The following is a 24,299-nucleotide window of genomic DNA, read 5'->3' on the forward strand; positions in this document are numbered from 1 at the left end:
AGCAGCGCCAGCCGAGGGAGGCCACCCCCTCCCCTTGAGGTGCCCGGCGGGGGGACTGTAGGGCACAGTCGCCAGTCCCCCGCGGCCCGGGGCAGGGAGGCCAGCAGGGCCCGCTGGCAGGGCAGGAGCTGCTGCGGGGCTTTCCAAGTCGCAGCGGACCAGTGGTTGCGGCAGCGGGGAGGTTGGAACAGCAGAGCTGACCGGGCTGCTTGGCTGCTCTCCTCTCGCAGGCGAACACAAAATGTCCCTCTGCGTCCTCGGCTTCAGCTGCTGCAGACCGAAAATCGGATCTGCTCATCTCATCCCTGTTCTGGGCCAATTTTCTGACCAATCCTGCCATGGCACACATGACAGACACCCCTGTGGGTTTGCGAGCTAAGTCACAAGCTTACCCAGGTGCCCAGTCTTTCGACACCTGACACACAAGTTTATTTCCCCCATGTCACAGAAGAAACGTGGGTTAGTTCTCTCGAAGAGACCTTATTGCTAGGCTAACTTTAGAAGTCCTATATCAGCAGATAAGGGCATTGCTGTTGGTATTGTGGCCGGGTTTCAAGCAGCAGTCCAAGGGCCCGCCACTCACCAGGCTTTGGTTCCTAGGGCCTGTGAGACTAAAATGGGGCAAGAAGCCGCTGGTGTGTGCTTGGTTTCCCAGCCTGGCTGGAGCCTGGTGTGCCGGGTCAGCGGGACCAGCAGAGTGCCGCAGGGTGAGTGAGCCTCGGGGCTCCCTGCAGTGCCTGCTCATGGTTCCTGCGGGGCAAATATTGCACAAGGCTTTGTCCCTCCAGGCTGGGATAAATGCTTTATGCACTGGGAGGGCTAACTTAGCAGTCCCCTGTAACAGGATATTATACAGTGCTATATAACAATCTCTACCACTCAGGCTTTGCGTTAGTTCCTTGCACGTAGGCTGCTGAGTATGAAGTTCCCAGGAAGAGATAAGATGGAAAAAAGCATTCTAAAAAAAACACTTTGTTGTAGTGATAAATGTTCCAAATAAATGCATAGTGAAACAAGTATATATATATATATATATATATATATATATATATATAATGTACAGCTCATGAAACAGCTTGAAAAGCCACTTTCTTTTTTTTTAGATGATTTTAGTCAGCACATGATTTATACAGTAAATCACTGTAAAATAGGAGTGAATAACTATGGGCAGATACGGAGGTGATGATGCCTTCCTAAATACACTTTTGAAAAGTTAAGAAATGACAATTGATATAAAACTTATTTGTTAAATAGTTGTGAAGAGGTAGTAAACATAAAATAGATTTTTCTGCGTTGGAATAATTGCAAAAAACATACATTTTAAAAATATAAATCTTCAGTTCATGCTTTGGCCACCACAGGCTGGCATTATGAAACTGAATATTTGACTTGCCTTGGAATCGCTTACAGGGCGTTTGAGTTTCCTACTAATTGATGATGACATCATATGTAAATCTTTGAAAGCCTTCTCTGCTCTTCAGAACATCCTAGGTAATCTAAAGATGTGAAATTGTCTTAGATGTGAAATTCCGATGAAACCACAGGAATTTTTTTAGGGTTTGGGACTTCTCTTTTTTGGCTCATGAAGGTAATAGAGATCTATTCTGAACTAGAAGAGAGATTTTTAGCAGAGATTACTAAAATGAAAGAAACAATACTGCATGAACTAGTACATGAACTAGTAGAAAATAACAGACCTCTGAGGAACTGTAAAAAAGGCAGAACAAAGTTATTTTATTTATTACCCAGAAAGTAAAAAAAGAGGAAGGTAATTTTGTGATACATCATCTCTATATTTTCTGGGTTTGAATGATGCATATTTACTTATTTATTATCACAAAAAAGAATAATTTGGCTAGTAGTTGTGAACTCCTAGAATATGCTTATTTGCAATACTTAACAATGATACACGGAAAGTAAAAATCATGTACATAAATTATTCTACTGCTTTGTAAACTGGAGAGGCCATATAATCTGTAGCTGTAATCAGACAGCATTAGAACAAATGCACAAAGACTTGTAAAGATCTTTTCTAGGCATTGTTAGAAGATCTGCAAAGAGTAATTCTGAAGTCTTGCATTTTCAAAAAGGTCTGTTATTATTAATCTATTGTTGATACAATATAGCTGGGCTTTGGGGGAATGGTTCTATTGCATTCAGTTTTGCTGCTTCTAAAAAAAACAAATTTCCACTTACAAGTCAGACTTGTTAAAAGCAGAAGTTAAATACAATACTGTAGGACCAAGGTCTGCTTCATTTACTACTGCAACTGGAATTTTTGCTGCTACTTGGTGAAGACATCAGTAGTTATTTGCACAAATAAAAAAGTGGCATTTGGGTCCCAGAATTCGAGAAATTTATCAAAATTGAATTAATAAAGTGGGGTTTGAAAACAGATTTGCGTTTTACCCAAAAGGATGCTGTTTTCAAATTATGTGGAATATATTCTATGAGAAAATCTGTTTGCTTTCATTCACCTATGCAATAGCTCTTGTGTAGTGTCACTGCTCTTAAAAAGTTCTGCCATATGACAGTGGACAAAAGGAAATGCACCATCTCTCAAACTGCTTGCCCCGAGACATTCTGCTATACTGCCACAGCAGCTCAAACAATGAAATCCACCAAAGCTGCCTTTTATCTTGGGGTAGTACTGGCTAGTTTGTGCAGAAGGCCTGCAATGGCTCAGTGTTTCTTTTTCACCCTTTTCTGCCTAGAAAGTTGAAAATAATGATAATGAATTAGTATAACTGGAGGAACCTGTCAGAGGATTGAAAAAAGCAATGCAGTATCCCTAATGATCTGGAATAGTTAATTAAGTTCTCTTATAAATGAGTTCCAAAAATAACTTACTTTCAGTAAGTTATTCTGAGAAACAGTCATTTTAGCATACCTGAGCTGCAGTGCCTCTTAGCAAAGGGCCAATTATCTGGTGATTGGCAGTTAAAGGTGAACTAATGAAGTTCTTAATTAAAAGATTTCCTATTATAATCACCAGTAAGTAACAGAATACTGCATACATAAAGCAGATATAACGTTAGAAGAATATTTCCATTTTGAAACAAAGGTTTTGAAAATGGTCTCCGCCTTTTCTTGCCAGGTCCAGAATGGGAATGTTGGAGTTTTCACGGGTGTAGCTGGCAATGTGCCACTATTGGCCTATATTAGGGTGTCCTGCTCTGACTCTCTTATAGTCAGAGGTGTTTTCCTCATTTAACAGGTGGCAGAATTTTTTGCTGCTCTTAGTACCCAAAGTTCTCCATGTAGTATAGAAAAATGGTTTGAGATTTTACAGGAGAATATTTCGGTTGGACTTTTAACTAAGAAACTGGCTGCAGAGTTCCTTTAGCTGCCTGTCATCAACAGCTTCCCTGAATTTTCACTTACTTCACAGTGAGCAGGATATTTTCAATTTCCCTGTGAGATTAACTAGAATTATATTTTGCAAAAAAAATTCCAGTTTGTCAACATGAGATGCATTGACATACTACTAAAATCTAAAAAAAAAAATTTCTCAGGCGGCATCTCTCCCCATTGAGATTACAAGGACTGCAGGTCCTACTGTCTACATTTCTACAGCACGACAGATGTAGAGTATTGCTCTGAATGCCACATAACCATACTAGCAGTTCATGATGCCCTAGATAAAACAACCTGTTAAGATTTGCTTGGGCACCTTGTCACACTGATTGCTTCTTTTTAGACCAAAATAGGCATACATTGACTTGAAGTTGATCTCCATTCTCACAGACATGACCGTAGTGATCACCAGTGTATGTGAAGAATGACTTACTTGGCCTATGGTCTCCTTGCTCTTAAGTGCTCCCTATAAATACTACTTAAATATATATACAGCTAATCCTGTCATTCTTCGTTCTGGTCAGGCAAGGCTTGTCATTTTCGTAGGTGATTTGAATTCTTTCTACAGAACTATGAAATTCAGCAACTTTATTTTGTCCTTTGTATAGAACTTTTTAGAACTCTCGGACTGGTATTCATTGACCACTGTGACAAACAGAATTTAGGCTACAGTAGCATTATATAGGTTCTTGAATAATAGGCAATTGTCCTTATATGATATCAGCTTTTCTAAGCTTTTGATGAACTTCACTAACCAATTGAGCATTCTTCAGAGAGTCAAAGATGTAACGCTAACCTTCTAACATTATGTCTCTGTCAAAATGACCAGTGTTTCCATCAGGCACTAGTGCAAGATAACTTAATATTCAGTGGCAAATAAACAGTTTTTTCACTTGACTAGATGAGTTTTCAGTGTTCAAAATCTTTATTCTCTCTATTAGTAAAAGCACTAGTATTAATTACCACCAAGAGAAGCTGTTGAGTGTGACTGGCAAAATCATTACTTTACTATTTTCTGTTAAGCATAATCCATGGTATTTAAATGTATTTTTCTCCATGTGAAGTCTTTAAGTACTTTCAAGACAAAAAACAATGTCTGACCACCTCAAGGTCACCAGAAAGCCTGTAGTAATAAAGGAGTTTCTCTTCTACATATATTAGTTTTTGATTGCAATTAAACATTTAAGTGATGTTTAAGGGGATGTTATATTTACAGGTTTAAAGCACTTTTATATTCTCCCTACTTTTTCTCCCTTATTAAAAAGATTGGGGTTTCAGAAATGAAGATTTCAATTTTTTGTGGAAATTTTAAATGCAAAACAAATTTGTGAGCTAATCTAATGATACATTGAAAAAAGGTAAATCAGAGATGAGTTTATTGCAAAGAAGTACATGTACAAGATTTAAAACCAAGTCCCTGTTATCTAAAATGAGATGTTTCCTGTGAAGCTGTGTTAACTGCCAATGAAGACTGAAGACAGAACTTTTGGAGTGTTTCTGCATGTTAGAGACTATTAACCATTCTAGAGAGGAAGAAAGAGACTAGGCTCAATATTCCTTAAAATGTGTTCATCATCCAACAAATTTGAATCTAAAATGATGGGCTTTAATTTGTTGGGAGTAAGCCATCTATTGGCTGCAAAACACCCAGGAAAAAAATGTGGTCATGGATAATAATCCATGAGAACAGAGAGAAATTAGCTATCTATTTAATGAGGTTAGGCTACAGCATCTTCTTCATCATCATAAGCTAAACCACTGAGGTCTTGTAGGCAGAAATGGCTGAGATATTTTTACAAAGACACAGGAATTTAGAGAAGAAGCTTTTAATGAAAAGTCAGAAAATTGAACTGTTGCAATGAAAATCTAAGAAGGAACTATCATCTCTTGCTGTAGTGGTATATAATTTGAGATCATTCCTCACTTACTAAAAGGTTTTGCAGTTCATCATTGATTAAAACATTTGAGTAGTCAAAGCTGGTGAAGTTTCAGGGGAATAAGCAAACAGCAAGTTTTTTGGCCCATTTGTTTCATTGCAAAAATCTTCCTGTACCATAAAATATTTATAACAGAGTTGTAAGTAATAAAAAGGACTATTTTCTTTTCATTCCACTCTTCCTATTAGTTCAATTTTGTCAGTAAAAATACCATTAATAGCTTTAACAATCAAAGCAGATTTTAATGTGTCGCATTTAATACTCTTCTTCTCACAGTTAAATTTTTCAAGAGAGAATTAATCTAGTAAGTATGGAGCTGTTTTGACCTAATTAGCAAAGTAGGGAGCTTAATTTTGAGTGATACAGAGAAAGCATTTCATTGCTGAAAAGAAGCAGCAAATCAGTTTTACTTTTCAATGTCCTATTGAACTGTATGACATCATGTGTAGTATAAACCACTTGACATAATCTGCCTCTGATTTTGAGTCCTGAAGGAAGGGTGGCTGTGACAGTGCCCTTTGAAATAACATTGAAGCTTCAGCTCCCATGTCAACATCATGCTCTAATCAGTGCAGTCTTTTTTGTCACAGGGTCTTCCACCTTCTAATTGACCCTGACATATGCTATTCACTCTACCCCTTGGCTTTGGACATACAATTCCTGTCATGGTCAATTATTAGGTGATAGAGCCTGCAACCACAGGGACCATTGCTTAAAATCATCCTACACACTAAGCCCTGAAGTGCCCAAATTCACATCTAACTGGAGGGGAAGAAGGCATCTAGTCTTTGATAAAACTAATATTCTTTTCACTTCTATATAGAAAAATGTCAATTTTCATCATCCTATAAGTTACTGAGACAAATGGTGACAGTGCTATTTCTGAAATAGGTTAAGGAAAAGTACAAAAACCTTTACCAAACTCAAAACACTCTGAAATGAGGAAATTGTCTGTATGAGCATACAGTATGCATAAAAATTAGATTACACTACATTTGAAAGGCAGATGAGAGTTTAAGAGTGACAAGTGGGCAAGTGCTAAAAATAAGGGCATGTTACTTCCTTTCCAACATTGCTTTGTCTGTATGCTTTCTTTGATGTTGTTTAAGCTTTGAAGTAAAGAAATACTTTTCAAGAGTCTGAAAGGTACTTCTGATTACTATATTGATAAGAACTGGTTTTGAACAAAAAGATCTCTTGTGGTTTTCCCATTGGTTCTGTAATGCCTGAGAAATTGTACAATGACAAAAACCAGGACACCTGCTCTCTGGTCTTCATGCAAGCATTATGAGTTTCAAAACAGTTTTGCAGTCATTGTTTTTCTGCAGTAATCTTAAAAAAATCATTACAACTTCAGGAATATGGACTGAGAAGAGCAAAAGTTTACCATCCATCTGCAAAGACTGAAAGGCAGTTTTGTGAACTTCTGGTTCACTTCACAGATTCTCTGTCCATAGTCAACTATGCCACTAACCCAGAGGACTCTCCCTGTTTTTTGCTGTGTGAACATTAATTTCAATTTACAAGGCACCATTGCCTGTTTATTTGGGTTTGGGTTTTTTGTTTTGTGGGCTTGTGGGTTTTTTAAAAAAAATTTGAAGGGAATTTTAGTAATCTATAGTCTTTTTAAGTCACAAATTTTTTGTCTGTGGGAATCTTACACTGGTTTGTTTTACTACCGACATTTTACTTAATTCTCTTGTATATAGAACATAGCTCAGAAATAATCTGTAAAAGACCCTTGCATATCTGCTGAGTTTTACAGGTAATACAAGATATCATATTCTGAAAGATGTGATTTTGTGATATCTTTATTTGCATCTCTTAGCCTGAATAGACAAAGCTCTAATTAACATTCGTATAATTATCTAAGTCTTTAAAATCCCATCTGTCTTAATGATGTATACATAGCATAGCAAGCCCAATAAATACCAGGCACATACAATGCAAATGCTTTTAATTTAAATTATAAAACTGCTTACTGAAGCTCTTGTACGTATTCTGTTTGTTCAATTGTATGGTTATCATAAGACTTGGAAACCTTCCTCCTGAAGTACACAGTCCTGCATATATCTGAGAGCTGTTAGTTCAGCAACTGCTGTTACTGTGTGCAATATCCAAACAAGTAAACTTTGGAAATGACTGATTCAGCTACATATGAGTTACCTGGTGTGTAACCTGGCTCAGGTGTTAGCAAGACAAAAACTAACCTTGACTGAGCGTACGAATAGATGCTAATACTAAATTCCCACAACTTGAAAATTTAAAAAAAATAAAAGCACTCTTCCTAACATGCATTCTTTTATCTACCCTGCATGTATCATGTGATATTCTAAACATTATTTCATAGAGGAGTCAATTCAGCTTTCAGCAGTGTGCAGTCTGTGAAGCAAGGAGAATAACTCCTGGCTGCTTTATGGTTTAAAGCATGATTGAATATACTAACAGAGCTCCATGAAGTACTTATTTCAATATATATAATGTATTTTCAAAATATTTTATCTCTATACAGGTCTCATCCTCTCACAAAGTGGAGCATCTCTATTGCACTTAAGAAGATGAGGCAATAGAGCCCAAAAATACTGAGACAGCATCAGTGATCTGAATCTTGAAATTTTATTCCCTGGTCAATAACTTGTTGGTTGTTGCTCAATCATTCTTGCTACTTCAGCTGCTCTTTGTTTCAGTTTCTCTCTATATAAAGTGACATAGCTATACCTTATAGAGTATTTTGAGAGTTTCGGGAGTTTACAGCTGAGTAAGATACAAAACATCATTGTAGTATTTTTAAAAGAGTCTTTTCATAAACCTTTTAACTCTGTTGCTCTAAAAATCATTCTTATAATTTAGATTATGGCAATTAAGGGAAATACTCTGTGTACTGAATGAGATAATTTATAGTTATATAAATTTATAAGATTAGCTTATTTTCTATGTTTATATAGAGGTTCTTCTGGGAAAGTAGACAGGGACATCAGAAGCATTATTTAAATCTCACGGCCACTGATTTCTCTATGCTTTATCAAATAACATATTTGCAAAACTACCAGATGGGTAGAGAAACTGCAGTGAGAAAATAATGGTGAGGTTTGTAGTACAGGAAAAAAAGATTCAGACATTAGATACGTTATTTTAACAGCATGAGGAACTTTAAACATTAAACAAACTTCTTAAATAGAAGCTTTTCATTGATCTCTCTTCTGCAAGGATAGCAAAGGAAAAGGTGAAAGAAAACCATACAGCTAAAGCTGACACAAATCCTAACCAAACACAATTAATAAGGAGTATAAAAATGGTAAATATTTGAATGATAAATCTTGTGGCAGTCTAGGAGGCAGAAGGTTACTATGAACTTTGCATTAAAGATTTCTAATAGGATATATCCAGTCTCTCCTCCTTCCATTATGGATAAAATTGGTAAAAAACAGCTTTGAAAAATTTGATTCTCCCAGGCTCTTATGCATACTACAGCATTAAAAGCAAACATTTAAAGATAGAAAACTTGTGAAACCTCAATGCATTTTTTAACCCATTTCCAGGCAGCATTAGATCAACAGCAGAAATAATTGCTGTCAGTTTGTACTTTTTGACCAATAATTCTCTGTATTTTCTGCAAGAAACTTGAGTGATGCAAATGACCTTATTTTTACAGCATGCTTTTATTAAATAGTTTATTATTTTGGCAGACTAATAAAGATTTTGGTATTTGCTTTTATTTGCAATAATATTACCACGACATAAAAAAGGATTTTATGTTCTTTTTGAGGAACAAGGAGGATAAAAGTGTTGATGGATAGTGCAACTAAGGCATCAGCAATGAGCTGGAAATGAGACACATAAATATGAAAGCAGAGCTAAGAAAATAGAACTGCACCCTTGGCCTTTCTTAAAAGAACATGCACATGCCATGGTTCATTCGTACAGTTACAGAAACTCCTTTTGTTTTTAGTGAGTCAGTGAAAATATGCAAAGACTAAAATATTACAAAGATTCTCAGTTGTTTGGCATATTTCTGTAGTTAATGTAGTTGTGAAATGTTTCAAAACATTTAGAGAAATGACTGTTGATGATGATTTTTTAGAAGACATGTATTTTCTTTGAAGTATAAATTTGTCCTTTTTTTCAAGTTATGTCTTAGACAAAGGTGGTGAAGCAATATCAGTGTTCAGTTTTCCCTTTTTAGCCCTTCAAACGGACCTAATTCTTTAAAGATCAAAGAGCTGAGACCTCATAGCCGGATCAGACAATCACACCAAGGTTTTAAAAACAAAATTATCAGTCCTGTAATAAAAATAAAAGAAGCCTAGATAGCATGTAATAGAATTAATCTTATTTTATATTGGAAGGGAAGTTTGGCGTCAGATTGAGAAGATTGTGGCTATAATATTCATTTTGCAATAATCTGAGCTCCTTGAGAATGGGTGGTGTTAGATGCAAGGGGAGTATTCAGCAGTAAGAAATGTATTGATTCAAACACATAATTAGATGTGCCTTGGAAATAATGAGGGATTGAGAGTGCTTAAGATTTGAATTTTGCTTATAGCCACTCCTCAAAAAGACAGTCAAAGTAGAAAAATATGAACAGAACAAATATCACATGAAAAAAAGCTAAACAGACAAACAAAACTTTCCCTAACTGGAAATTTGTTTGTTCCATTTGCCTTTTCTAAAAGGCAGCCAGTAAATAGGAATCACGAAGTATGAATTTCTTAGAAGAATAAATCTAGCAATTAATTATATGTCAAGGCTTAAGAATCAAAAAAACTGCTTATGCCCATTGCCAGTCATTCACTCCCTGTCAGTAGTAGTTCACATCTTTCCTGGGATGGCATCCAACCACAGTGGCATCTAAAATATAGCAGGCTATATTGTTACAGTTGGAGGTGAAATTGAAAGTTGCACCAAACAGAAGTGACAAATTCACATTGCTCAGTGTTGCCTAGCAATAAGAGATGAGTTTATTATGAACACTTGACTCTATATCCATCGCAAGGAGGCTTTGTATTCGCACCAAAATGCCACTAGTCTTACAGGCAAAAGGGGCAAAAATAGGGTGGGCAGAAGGAGGGAACAGTCACAGTAGTTGTGAGTATGTTCTGTATTTCAAGATTTCTCTCTGTCTCAGGGGAACGAGTCAGAAAGGAGAAGGCAGAGCCTGCCTCCAGCTGAACTCTTTGAGACTGGCCAGGTGGCTTGTTACAGACCTTAATCATGCTTTTGAATGCCCTTAGTAGTGCTGTTTCATTAGTAATGGCTTGGAGTTCAGGCTCTGCAAATGAACTCTATGAATGTTCCCAAGAACTGCTCGGTAGTTGTTTTCATTGTGCAAAGCTTTTCATTTGCTTCTGCTCTATTTTCATTTTTTCTTTCTTTTTTCCTTTTTTTTTAAGGGTAAAGGACAAGTCATCAGGGAGCTTTTTCCTTCTCAGACACCTTGTTCTTTTCTTTTTTGACCACTGTTTATGTGGGAAAACATTTATTTCTATCTTGGGCATTGGACCTTGTCTCTCAAGGTATTAATTACCTAACTATTCACATAAATGCGTTTTTTTTAAAGAACATTTAGGTATCCTTGAAGACCTTACTGGATACCCACACACATATTTAGGCACATAATCAATTTTAAAAAATCAATGCAATCGTTTCTATTAAACTGGCACCCCCCCCCCTCCAATAACTGATCTGTTTCTGTGTTTTTTATGCCATCTGCATTTTTGACAACTGAATATTTTTGACAGCATGGTCCATTGTGCCCAAGTTCACATCATTTTTTTTCTCTCTTTTTTTTAAAACATCATATGACTACATATGTAATAAGAAAATGGGTTATATCACACATTTTGCTTTACAGATTTGGGTTCACAGTGGATTTTTTGAACTGACAAAAATTGTACAAGAAGTATTTCTATTATAAGAATGCATTTATTGTATAGACATGATAGTTTTAACGAAATGCTATGTAAATACATTGAAATTATAAAACAGTTGTGATTTTAAGAAGCTTTAGAAACAAAAAAATAAAGATGCAATTTAGAGATTATGTAGTTTAGGTAAAATAGAATAAAATATAGATAAAAAATACACTCTCATGTGAAATGTTTAATTAAAAGCACTAGTGCAGAATTACATCCTTAGTTTATGTGTTCATCTAGCCAAATTAACTGAATCTATGAAAATTTTAGAGCATAATTTTTATATTTTGTGTACAAAAATGCAGCTGTTGTCTCAAATTGTCACTTAGCAGTAAGCTTTGAAGGTAAAAAACTGAGGTACTTGCATTTTGTAAATGTTTTTGTAAAAACCTTTCGTAACTTTGGTCCTTTCTTTATTTCAGATTCAACGTGTTACAAACAAACATATTCCACCTGTTACAACAATCTGGCATATTACTTCCTTGATACGTGATGATACAATACCTCTCAGGTTTGCTGAGTAGCAAAGAGAAATGTAAGCAAATGAAAAGGTTTTCCACTTTCACAGTTTTTTTCTGCTTGGGGTTCTGTTTGTCTGAGAACCGTATGAATAGAAGCCATATTTTATAGTATTTCTTTAACCTCTGCCATCTGGTGTAGGTTAGTTTTTCCACTGCCAACATATCCTAGAGGCCCCAGTACCAAAATGTTTAATTTCTAAGTAAACATTTGGACTTTATAAATCCAGTTTAAAATATAGGGCGTTATTTTTTTAAACTTTATACTACATTTCCCACTACCAATGACATTAACAAACACACAGACAGGTATATGGATTTAAAGGCTTCTGGCCATGACTTTTCTGTAGCTGACCTCCAGAGATGTTAGGTCACCTGACATCTTTAATCACCAAGTCATGCTCAGTTATCAGGGAAGGACTTGAATATTCCCCACTGACCTAAAGCCTGAAGTTGTGTCAAGGGATTTGCACCACCACAGCCAAAACTTTCCAAATCATGTATGGTTTCAGGCAAATAATACTCGCCCATGCCAAAGCCAGAGCTTTAACTTGTTAATTTTCTTTTAATTTAATGCAAAGTTATTTCAATGCAACAAGAGAGGATTGTTGCTACAAAAGAATTTAGGCAAGTAACTCACCACTTAAGAAAACCAAAGAATGTAATAACCATATCTCTAGCAACTTCCTTATGTCTGAGGAAGGAAAAAACCACAAAAATCATGTGCCAGAATTCTACTACCAAGAGGATTAAAAATAAAGAACCGTAAATTAATTAACAAGTGGCTCTTTTTTGAGCACTGAGCTCTGAGCTGCTGTGTAAAAGTTATGCCCATTTAAATGAATTTAGAATTTGATTAGTTTAATCAGTGTGATTTGGTAATGAAGATTCATGGTATTTGCTGAATTTAAATGATACTTGTCCTGAGGATAATTCTTCTTGCTGGACAGTATGGATGAAGAGATGAGGTATCACCTTTCAGCCAGTCTGGGGTGTAAAATTCTGTGTTACTTTGGAAGACCACTAATTGCATTTATTTTATTATGCTGTGTTATAAACAGCAGCATCTGGGGAGTGAACATCCTCTCTCTGCCACAGCAATAGTGAATTCTTCTGCCTGGATGAGCACCTGGTTAAATTTCCTCAGTATGAATCATCAGAACAGATAAATCAGTGCCCACACTGTGATCTTTTTAGTCATCAGCGAAATTTGTTCAGTTTAATTTAGTAATTTTCTAATTCCAACTCACTTTGAGACCATTTATATTTTTTCATTGTGATTCTTAAACCTACCTGAATTGGAGTGGAAGCCTAGACATGCCATGAATATTTACCCCAGTATTTCTTTGTAACTATTGATAAGCCCAGCAAACCAGCACTCATATTTGTGTTGTGCCTGGAATCACATTTGTGTGGTGCCTTCAGCACCTCTTACCAATCAGCTCGTTCTCTTCGCTTCTGATTCTCAATGAACTCTACCTGGATGTTCTGTGCTTGGCTGGGCATTTTAAGAGTGGATTTAGCCTTAGCAAACCAAACCATCTTTTTATCTTCCCTCTTCTGCCACAGTCTTTCCTGTAAATTTTTGGTCAATGTAAAAATTTTTCAAAGGACTGGAGATCACAATATTCATGCAGGTTTTTTGAACATAAATACCTGTGTGAGAAGGAAAAGAATCAAAGTCAGAGCTTCAGCAAAAAAAGACTAGAGTTGTTCATTGCATGTTTGACCATTCAGTAAACATGCTGCACAGCCTGGCACAACACTGTTGCTGTTTTTCGTATCAGTAGTAAAAATATATAGGAAGAATCTGGGAGTAATTTTTGTTAAATTATGTCTTTTGTCACTTCTGTCTTAAACTGGGTGTAAAATTGATCCTAACTCACAATCTCTCCCAGAACAGATTGGAGGGGAGGAACCTCAGACTAAATTCCAGTGCTGGGAACTGATACCCAAGTCCTAAGGGATGGGTTCTGGGCTCTGACTTTTTTTCTGTATTTCCTATTTAATAGCGACCTTCTCTTTTTTCCACTAACATATATCCCAATCAGATTTGTCTGCAGCCAGTCTGCCTGCCAAGGGTAGGCTTAGGGTTTCACTTGGCAGCCTCTTACCATGTTGGGTACTTTGTGATGCCATTGTGAGGCTTCAACTGGTTTTGACGTGATTGCACTGTAATCAGGCCAATAAGGAAGAAACTCTTATATTTAAATTCTCTATAGAAGTGAATGTACCTACAGATTCAAAGTGGTGGTGAAGTGTGTGGATTTTTATCAGGTGTAAATTAGTTTTGTAATTTAGATTTTTATGTTTGCTGAGTATCCAAATTCTGCCCCAATAATTACTGGGGTTTTTTAAATGTGATATGCGTATAGCGTGTATATATTCCCTATTTTTATTAGGTAACATGCATGGAGAAAAAGAAGAGGTACTCTTAATATTATATATAACATATATTCATCCAGGAACAATGAATAATAAACAGTCTCTGGAACTTGGCAGAAGTTTAATTCAAGGGCCATCATGGACTGCATAGTTTTGGTTTTGTGTAATAAGTAGTCAAATAACATTCAGAAATTGAAAGTGTATTTTTCTATAATACACATTTTCAAGCAGGTTTCTTGGCATGCATTTTGTTTGTACTGTGCTTGAAGTTGTTTATGGCATTAGTGGTTAGTGTGTTTGTGCATGTTTGCATTCTGTCTGTTTATGAAGTATTTCACTGGTACCCTTACACAGCATGTGGTCGGTCGAAGATTATTTTTGATAGTGTGCGTAGTCATGCATTTTGGTGAAAGGCTTTAAAGTAAAGTGAGTTAAACCCTGGTTATCTGCAGTTACTTAAAGACAGACTTACAGGGTGTACATCTTCACGTAACTTAGATACAAATAGTAATGCACCACTTTAAAGAGGAAAGAGTGAGCTGGTGCCAATTTGTCCAACAATCATGGCAATTTGAGTTGCATAAAGATAGGCCAATTCTATTAATAACTGGAACATTTGTATATTTTTATTATCATAGATGTCAAAAATAATTAACAGATGACTCATTATATTATAATAATAACATGTGTGTAACTAATTTTTGAAATGAACTATGGAAGCACAAACAAACCTCTAACAGGGATAATTTAAATCCATTCAGTCTTTAATTGACAGCTAAGTATAGGCAATACTTTCAGGACCCAGACACAGGGCTGTGAAATTATTCTGTGAAGTACACTGGGCTTAGAGTGTTAGTTGATACTTTTCATGGTGTTTTGAAAGTATGGGTTGTTCAGCATGTATCTAATGACATTAAAGGAATATTACTTGCAGAAAATGTAGATGCTGAGCAGCTCTGGACACTTACAGACGTCAGTTCTGTCAGGATTTTGTGAACGTTACAGAATAAAATATTATTGCTTTATTTAGATGCCTAACCTCAATTTTAAGAGCACTATTCTTCCCGTGAATCTTGCAACTTAAGGGAAACAGAGCTGACCAATAATTAATTCTTACGAAAGTTTCAGTGTAGGTACTATTTCATTGCTATTGTTAATAAAGTCCTTCAAGTTAGAAAACTCCATTATATCAGCTCCAATTTTCTTTCTTTTGGGCCAATTTAAATTTTTTCATTGTTCTTCTTAAACCTTCTTTCATTGGAGTGGAGATTTTTTTCATGCAGGTCTCTTTTTTTTCCCACTAGAATAATATTAGACAATTTTCTAACACTTCTTTTACATTTTTCAAGTGTGCATTTATGAGAGCTTAAAAAAGATTTTATTAAGTTTTTCTGTCTTTGAATAAGAGAATAAAATTAATGCATTCATTGAATATCATTTATGTTGTGCACAGTTTTGTATCTACTTTCTGTACATAAAATGTTATACAGTTGTATCATTTATAACACCATGCTGTGCTGCACAACTAGTTTCTTTTTATGTATAGTACTGTAAAATGCAGTGAGACCTTTGTTTAAGAATAATTGTTTACAGGACTGTAAGACAATTTGAAAGTCAAGAGGTAAAGGTGGAATTCACACCCTCTTAGTATTCTTCCTCCTTGTAACATGCCATACCTATGGTATTCTTCAAAAGTCTAAATTCAAGCCACAGAAAATAACATTTCTATCCCTCAAGACATAGAAGCCATTCATACAGAAATGAGAAGCAAAATGTGTACAGAAATAAACTTTAAATCTTATGAGAGTAGCAGCAGGTTCATGGTGTCAGGAAGAAAAAAAATTATGAAAAGAAGCCAAGCCTGACAAACTGAATTGTGGCTCATCTGAATATTGTTGAACTTCATTTCACTAACAAAGCAGAGAGTTAAAAAAGGAAAAATTAGGAAAAAAATCCTCCTTATCACTGTAATATAGTAGTTTTAAGAGAAATGAGTATATACTATATAAATTCATAGATCTTCGCAACTGTATAGGTATTTTCAATGTTTTAAATTGGGAGCAGAGAAGAGGATATTAGTAAAAGCTGTATGAACATACAAAGGAGAGAATTTGGTGATAACTTGTCTAGAAATGTGTACAAATGCACACAGAATCAGTGTAAAAATCAAAATAATTTTTCGTGCAAGAAATGGCATATTTCTGTGTATTAATATGTAATGATTTATGAAATGTAGAATATGTATTCTATATTATTATATAAAGAGTCTATGCATGGCATACATAGAATATGGAAGAATGCACAACTTATATATATACACATACACATGTATGTGTGTGTCTGTCTCCATATCCTATCTCTGTGTAGATTCCATCTTCCAGTTCATGTTTTTGTGTAAATCAGGAGTGATTTTTTAAATCCCATGTTCAAAATGTTGTAAGAGTTTATTGTCAAGTCCATTATATATAATAGATCTATATTAACATATAAGAAATGAGCTAAGACAATACAAAACTACTCATTTTGGGCTGAGTCCAAATACTGGCTGATATGCCAACTACTTACCAGTATAATATTTAGATAATATTCTTCAGCAGACAAGTTTTTATGTTGTAAAGAAAGATCCATGTAACCTGGGTGTTTTTGAAACTAGAACTTAACTTTTATGTTATTTAAGTGTTTTAAGCATGTTAGCCTTTATATCTTCCAATTTGTGCTTTCATTTCAGTGAGAGTACTGCTGGAACAGCAATTTATCTTCCAGGAAAATTCAGTAGATTTTTGAGACTCAAAGCATGTAAGAAATCAGGCACTGCCCAAGTGAGCACAATATTCACAATCCCCTGGAAAGCATTTTTAAACCCTGAGATAGAATTTTTGGGCTTGCAAACAATAATAAAATGCTTGTCCAAAATTTTGCTTTTAATATATGTAAACATCCTAAGGGATTGCAAATGTGTTCCGCTTCGTTATATGTTTTGGCTTCAGACATCATTACCCTTTAAAGTCACTTTAGTTCCAGGTGTGACTCTTTGCTATGTAAGAAGTCAAGCAGCTAGTTAATTATCCACTTAAAAAATAAAATTCTGTCCTTAAGACAAAAGGAGAAGGGCACTTTTCATGACATTTTCAATGAACTGGAACTTCTTGCTTCAAATGATATTCCAAAAAATTGCTTTTTCTCTTGGAACTGGGTCAGAGTTTTTCTAGCCTTGATAGAATTGGCATCCTTTCTCGAAATCGAAATATGCCAGCCGTAGTACTTTTTCAGTAATACAGTTATCATGCAGAAAATCTTTGATAAGGCCACATATGCACCATTTGTGCTATAGAGATTCATGAACCTGCAAGGTTATGTGACTGTGAGTAACCCCTGCTGCCATTTGATGTTACTAAGTCTTCAAAAAGCTTGACCGTGAGACAGACTTCTTTTTCCCCCAAAGGCTCAACATTCTTTTTTGTGCTACATTTTTCAGAAGAACTCTTTGTTTGAAGAAGCTGGGCAGGGTAAAGCTGGCAGACTGGAACACTGCCCTGATGTGTTGTGACAGACATGTAATCTGCCATTTGACCACTGGTTCACACATCAGTGTTAATGTGAATGTGACACCTCTCAGCATACTGTTAATCATGCATTACTCTTCTGTCTAAAATGTGGAGATGTGGAGTAGACTTTTATTCTTTTCAGAAGACTACACAAAAAACCCCAGTGAAATGAAATTTTACAGCCATAAAAAGCAAACTGATTGACAGCTGCAAATCATAGTCACAGCAACATTGATATATACATATTTATAGATCCCTAGATTTCAAAACTAAAAAGGATCATTAGAACAGTCTGCTTGATCTAACGCACTCCCACTCTAAACATTCAAGGAGTCAAATATGTAGTCCCATGTCGTGTGTGGAAACCTAGAAGATGACCTTCTGTAGTCCAGGAATGAGATCAATTCAGCTTCTTTTCCTCACTAACACTTTTACATCTCTTGGGTTTTGTTTCTTTTTCTCCTGGTGTTTCATCACCAAAGTGCCCAGGAGTTCATCTGCTTTCATTCAACTGAAATGCATGTACCAGATGGTGCAAATAGCCCAGTATATTTCAATCCTGTATCCATGTCAAAAAACAGGCAGACTGCTGCAGTTCTTGGTTGCTGCACCTCATGGTATCAAAGGCTGGCTAAGAAGAGTGACACTGCTTGACGATGAATAAGATTTTTCAGGTCTGGCAGGGAAGTTGCTTTGGAAGCTAAAATCCTGCTTCTACTCTGTAGGGGTTGCTTTTCATGATTAATTAATTGTGTTTACGCTAATCTACAAAGGATGTAAAGAAATATAAAAACAGAGTTACAGAAATGTGTCTAGTTAAGATACTTTATAGTAACCATTTCATCCCTGCATTTCAAGTGTATTATAAACTTGCTTGCTAGATTTTTAAAGGAAATTTACCTAAACCAGAAAGTTCTATATTGTATTTCTCAACATTCTTTTACAGGAGGACCACTGAGATCTGTGTTTGCTGTGTGAACAGCCTAGATCTCTGACATCCTTAGGTCAATGAAGTTTGAAAATATCTTGAGGGCTAGGCAGTGCAGTGAAGGTCACTAGCAGCTTTCATCTGATAGCACCTGCTTAGAGTTTGGCCTCAAGACTTTCAAAATATCTCCATAGTAAAGCCTTAGATATGCAAAAGCCATAGCTCTAGAAAAATGATGATATGAGGTTTCAAAGAGTGGACAGTTGTTTATCTTTGAAAACAGAAACTGGAGATAGTAGTTGAAAGCTGTTTGTGGCAAAAGTCAGCATTCTCTCTGTTGGTTTTCTGACTCCTAAATGCTGTAACAGTAACACAGAGTACAATAAAAATTATGCCCGGCTGTTCATTCTTCTGGCATGTTACTAATCCCACAAGTAACAGAAAACTCACATGACACATTTGAACAGCAATGTGCTTTCTCACCCTGTCCTCTGTCACATCTGCAACAGTGTGTCTCTCTGAAGACCCAGGCAAAGTATTCCTCTACCTGTTTGGGTTACTTGTAAATTTTTTTCTTAATGTTGTTTATAAGTTAGGATATGAGAATTTTAAAACATTGTGGAGAATCTGGTTTGACTGATTTTAGTGGTATTTGGGATGATTTACAAGTGGGTCTGGAAGGGACATCGCTCTTTTACCTGTTTTAACCTGCCAAGCTCTGAAACTTTTCTCTTTATTTTTTATTTTATTGACAAATCTTTATTGCTCTGAATCCCTTAACGTTTATGGTTTTTTTAACTACTGTAGAGGCAGATGCCTTGCTTGGAAAACTATCTTCCTCCCTGAACAAAGAATTTCAGGACAGAAAAGAGTACTACAGAATAGTTCATATAGCTGAAAGACCTGTCTTGCAATAAATTACAGTTAGTTGCACGTTCATTTTGCATTACCACATGTAGTGTCGGTATGTTTGTTGATAAATCGATGTATGTGTATTTGTTTTTGTATTCAGAAGCTCTAGCTTGCCTGCAGTCATGGTGTATGTGGTTCTTCTCATGTGCATTGTAGTTACAGGAGTATAATTTTAAGCAGAAGTCATTCTGAAAAGAATTGTTTATTTAGCTAAAGTCACATCACAGATTAGGTAGAAACCATCAAACAGGCCATGGCACCAATATATATATAATGGAAAATTGTAAAATATACGTCAGGAGAGAAAGGATATGATAGATGGAAGTGCCATGAAGACTCGTGGGATGAAGGTAATAAGAGAAAGTTTAAACTGTCTACCTGAAAAATTCTGGACAGCAAACTAGTTGCACTAAACAACTGTATGTTCTCTACAGGGAAACATTAACAGTCCAATTGCTTGAGATTTTTTGAGAGGCCAAAGGAGCAGCAAAATACATGTTGGGGAAAAAGCTTGAATTGGCAGGTAGGCAGATTAGCTGACCTATTAGTTCTTTTCTATTGCAAACTTCTAAGATTTTATGTGGGGAAAATTCCTTTTCAACCCACGCTGGCAATCTGTTTATGTTCTGAAGTATGATGATTGACATCCCTTTTAACTTTTAACCTAGAGAATGTCTCTGCAAGTGTTATTCCTACATATAAATGTCTAATGCTTTTAATAAAAAAAAAAAAAGTCTCTCAATTAGGGGACTGTATCCATGTGCACATGCAGAATGGAGATCACAACAGAGTCTGAGGTGTTATCGCGGCATGGGCAGCACTCCCACTCAGGAAGGATGGGGCGTTGAGAAGGAAAAGGGAGCATTTGGGGCTTTATAGACTAGAGAGTGAAGGCAAACAAGAGAAAAGTAGATAAAAACAGTCAGAAAGAAGGGTATAATTTTTATTGAAAGAGGGAATGGGAAGGAAAGAATAGAGAAAAATGGGAGGGTTGCAAGGTATATGAATAGAGAAGCAAGATAGACAATGAGAGCTAATTTATGGAGTAGAAGAATCAGAACAAATAAGGATGTTCTGCTGTTATTATGGTGCCAGAGTAGCTTGCTACCTGTAAGCATTTACCTTTGGTTCATCTACATGCAGCCTTATTTTTTTTAATTTCAAGCACTGTAATATTTAGTAGGCATCACTGAAGCACACTGCATGGATTTTTGTGAGAAATTGTGTATTTTACAAATAAAATTCAGCTAATCCATTTTTCCTGTGAAATAAAACTTAAAAAATATAGAGCATTTAGAAAACTGTAGCGCCCTAGTAGAAAGAAGTTCCATGTCCTGCGAGTCTTTCCTGAATTTTTACCCCTAACTGGGGGACTGGAGATGGATTTTTGAGAGGGAAAACATTAAAAAAGAAATATTTAAGAAGTTGTAAACTAGCAAAACTTCATGTATTTAAATATTACAGAAATACTCTTTGCATGTTATGGTATTAAACTAGAGCTCATTGTAAAAAAAGAAATTAAAAATTGCAGAAAATTCCAGTTAATCACAAATATCTTTGCAATGTTACTTGTTCTGACTTAAAGAAGTTTGCTGAAGCATCAACTTCATTTCTGTCGAGGACTGTAAAAAAGATTGAAGTCGGGGCCTGGAATATGAACAAACAATGCATCTAAGTTAGTGCCCCACAGAATATTTTAAAATTATTTAACACAAATCATCTCAGTGTCAACAACTCATCACAGATAAACTATCTAATTAACAGAAGCCATCATAGTATTTGAGAACTCAGTCTTGGCTCAGTTGATATACCAGAAGGGCACTCCTTGATAAGCAAAATTTTTAAAGGAAGGTTTAAAAAACATTACTGCCTGAAGTAGATTCTTCTTAGTTTTCAATTAACCCTCTGCTAGGTTGGGGTTTTTAGTTGTTTGGATTTTTGAAATCTTAGTGAGATAACAAGCACAGGTTGACCTCATGTTCTCAGGTATATTCCAAGCTAAGACTCTGTTACACAGTCTATTTTATGATGCAATATTTTTCAGTGAGTCTGCCGTGCACTTGGAACCATGCCAAAATGACAGCTCAGTTAACAAAAGTGTCCCCAGCTTTTGTAAGCACTTCTGAGATAGTTTTATCCTACTTCTTGAAAATTGCAAAGGTTGTCAAAATCCTAAGGAGACAAAACTTTACCGCAAAACACTTTTGAGCATCAAAGCATTGGCTGGTTGTTGCAGCACCAAACCAGCCACTTATTGGAATTGCACTTATTACAGGTGATTCACTTCCCTGCAGGAAATCTGTGGGGAGAGAAAGATGATAATGGGATCTGTGAAAATATAATATAGACCAAAAGTCACTGAAAATAGCTTGTGGGAAATACTGAAAAGAACAATCTCTCATAAGTCTCTGGGGGGGTGATGCTTATATGTTGCAAGGAGATGATCTAGGGCAATAATATTCATTACCCTAAAACTGCTCCTGAAAGTAGTCTTTTTCACAGAGGAAATGTGAAATAACACTTAGGAAGGAGTGAAGGACTGTCTTTTTTCAATGCCATCCTGGGTAGATTATTTGTTACAATATTTGCCAAGTGTATGGCAGAAATGGGAAGAATTGATCTTTTTTTCTGAGCTCAAGGAGATCTCACTGCTGATATCAAGTCTTGGAAGTGAGCAATTTATCCTTAGCCATTATATGATTCCTACAGCATTCCTAGGTTTGAACAAAGCATACTCTCCACCACCTTACCAAATAACAATACTGAGTTTCCCAAAGTCTGTTAAGAAAGAATTCAAAAATGACTGATAAAACAGAATAATCTACGGATGTTTTTCACAAAATATTATTCTGCAGCAGAAAATAGATTTTAAACATTGGTTTGACTGAGATTTATTGTTACATCTGTGGAGGTATTTAGGCGGCTCAACTACCTACCTTTGTGGTTTAGAACTCAAGTTTTAAAAGCTTTTAACAAGAAAGCATATTATTATTATTATTATTATTATTATTATTATTATTATAATAATAATAAATCATCTGCATATTTTCATCAAAATACTCAACATTTTCAGTGGATTAATTGGAAAATAGGTTATTTTCAACAGAAAATGCTTGAAAATAAATGTTCCCTTCTTTCTTTGAAAATTTTGAATGCTGTGAGTTTTGAAGATTTCTTATGGTCAATTCATTAAAAATTATTGCCCAGTTTCAATCCTATATAACTTCCCAGAGCTATTGAGGGAGACACTGATAAGGAAAACAGTAAGTCATAATGATCAATATAATGGTGGCAAAATGTCCTACAATGAATCAAATGTACAAAAATTAATTTATTTTTCTTGACTTTCACTTGGCACTTCAGTAGAGGTGATATTATTTTAGGAACATTCTGATAAGGAACATAGGGGTAAAGACTCTTGGGAATCTGCAGGGATCATTGAACTTGAAGGGCAGGAGGCCACCTAGTAGATACACAATGCATGCCAGTATAATTCTATTGCCTCTAGTAAAATAGACTGAAAAAAAGTCACAAAAGCTGTGAGCAGCTGAAGGAACATATTTGGCAAGACCAAGACAATTGATAATGTTTTTGCTCTGCTCCATTTCCAATTTTTGTTAGACATTTCTCATTATATAGGTTTACACAACTTGAGGTAAGTTTATTTAAAGTTCTAAGGAGATTTCTCCACCGGATAACACTCCAGAGAAACTTTTTGTATTGTTCATCACATGAACACAAGTCTTAAGGAGCGTAGCTGGATATAAGTATATTAATAAATTCATTTCTGAGTTAATTCTTTCATATTTAATGGATTAATGTACCATTGAAGTTAGCAGCAGTGATGACAATGACATTCTTGTACATTCCTCTAAAGATGTGGAGTATCTCAGATAAGTGTTGCAGAAATAACTCAGTTTTCAGATCCCTGGCAGTTCCAGATAATGATTTCAGATCAATTCAAATTAATGGCAGCTCTTGGACTATTTTCAATGTTTAACATGCACACATATTGTTTTACCAGACAGAGATATGCACAAACTTGATGTTTTCAGATGTCTTCTCCAAGTCTAGGAAGCTACTACATATATGTCCTGTTGTCTTTAACAGTTCAAAAAAGTGATGATCCTCATCACTCCACAAAAATTAAGTAATTGTTAATAAAGCCTAACTGACTTCAGTTAATTTGTTTCTATAAAAAGAATAGCAAAAACTTTTTAAAAAGCACTAATAATTACCCCCCACCCCCAAGTCCCCAAAGTATCAGGCTCCACCCCTAATGTCCCTTTGCAAGAAAATGTGACAAACTAGGCATACCAAAAGTTTATGTGAAAAGACTAATTTCAGAGAAAGAGTCTTCAATAAAAAATGGAAATTACATTATTTCTCAAGTGATGATTTGGATTTACACATACTTTGCATCTATAATGAATATACACACAACAGAATGACTGGAGTCCAAAAATGTCTCTACACCATCACTGTATTTTCCTGAATCTGATACTGGCAGCATGATGAATCACTCTCTCATAAATGTTAAAAAATGAGATGGCTTGCATCTGATAAGTGTTAGAAAAAGGGTTAGCTTTCTTGGGGTGGTAGTATCAAATTGGGATTAACATTTTCCACTTAGCCCCTTCTGCTTCTGGAGAGGCTGACATAATTTAGTGACTATGAAAGTAACACCTTTGTCATTTTCATTGTACTTCATTTCACCTTCTCATTTGTGTCTTTTTAAAATAAGATGTCTAACTGAATACAGTAATCAATGTGCCATCGATTTATATAATGCAATTGTAATCTTC

The 24,299-nt window shown here is 35.6% G+C and overlaps 1 long non-coding RNA gene across 2 annotated transcripts in view; it reads left to right on the forward strand.

Moving 5' to 3' along the window:
* Positions 1–11,687: 11,687 nt before the first annotated feature.
* LOC135448221 (uncharacterized) overlaps positions 11,688–24,299 on the forward strand; it is a 260,215-nt gene continuing 247,603 nt past the window's right edge. For both annotated transcript variants that reach the window (XR_010440413.1, XR_010440414.1), the window contains exon 1: positions 11,688–11,741. This is a non-coding gene — a long non-coding RNA (uncharacterized LOC135448221). The remainder of the gene's footprint in view (positions 11,742–24,299) is intronic.

Source organism: Zonotrichia leucophrys, chromosome 5 (assembly GCF_028769735.1).
Source record: "Zonotrichia leucophrys gambelii isolate GWCS_2022_RI chromosome 5, RI_Zleu_2.0, whole genome shotgun sequence".
NCBI classification, from domain to species: Eukaryota; Metazoa; Chordata; class Aves; order Passeriformes; family Passerellidae; genus Zonotrichia; species Zonotrichia leucophrys.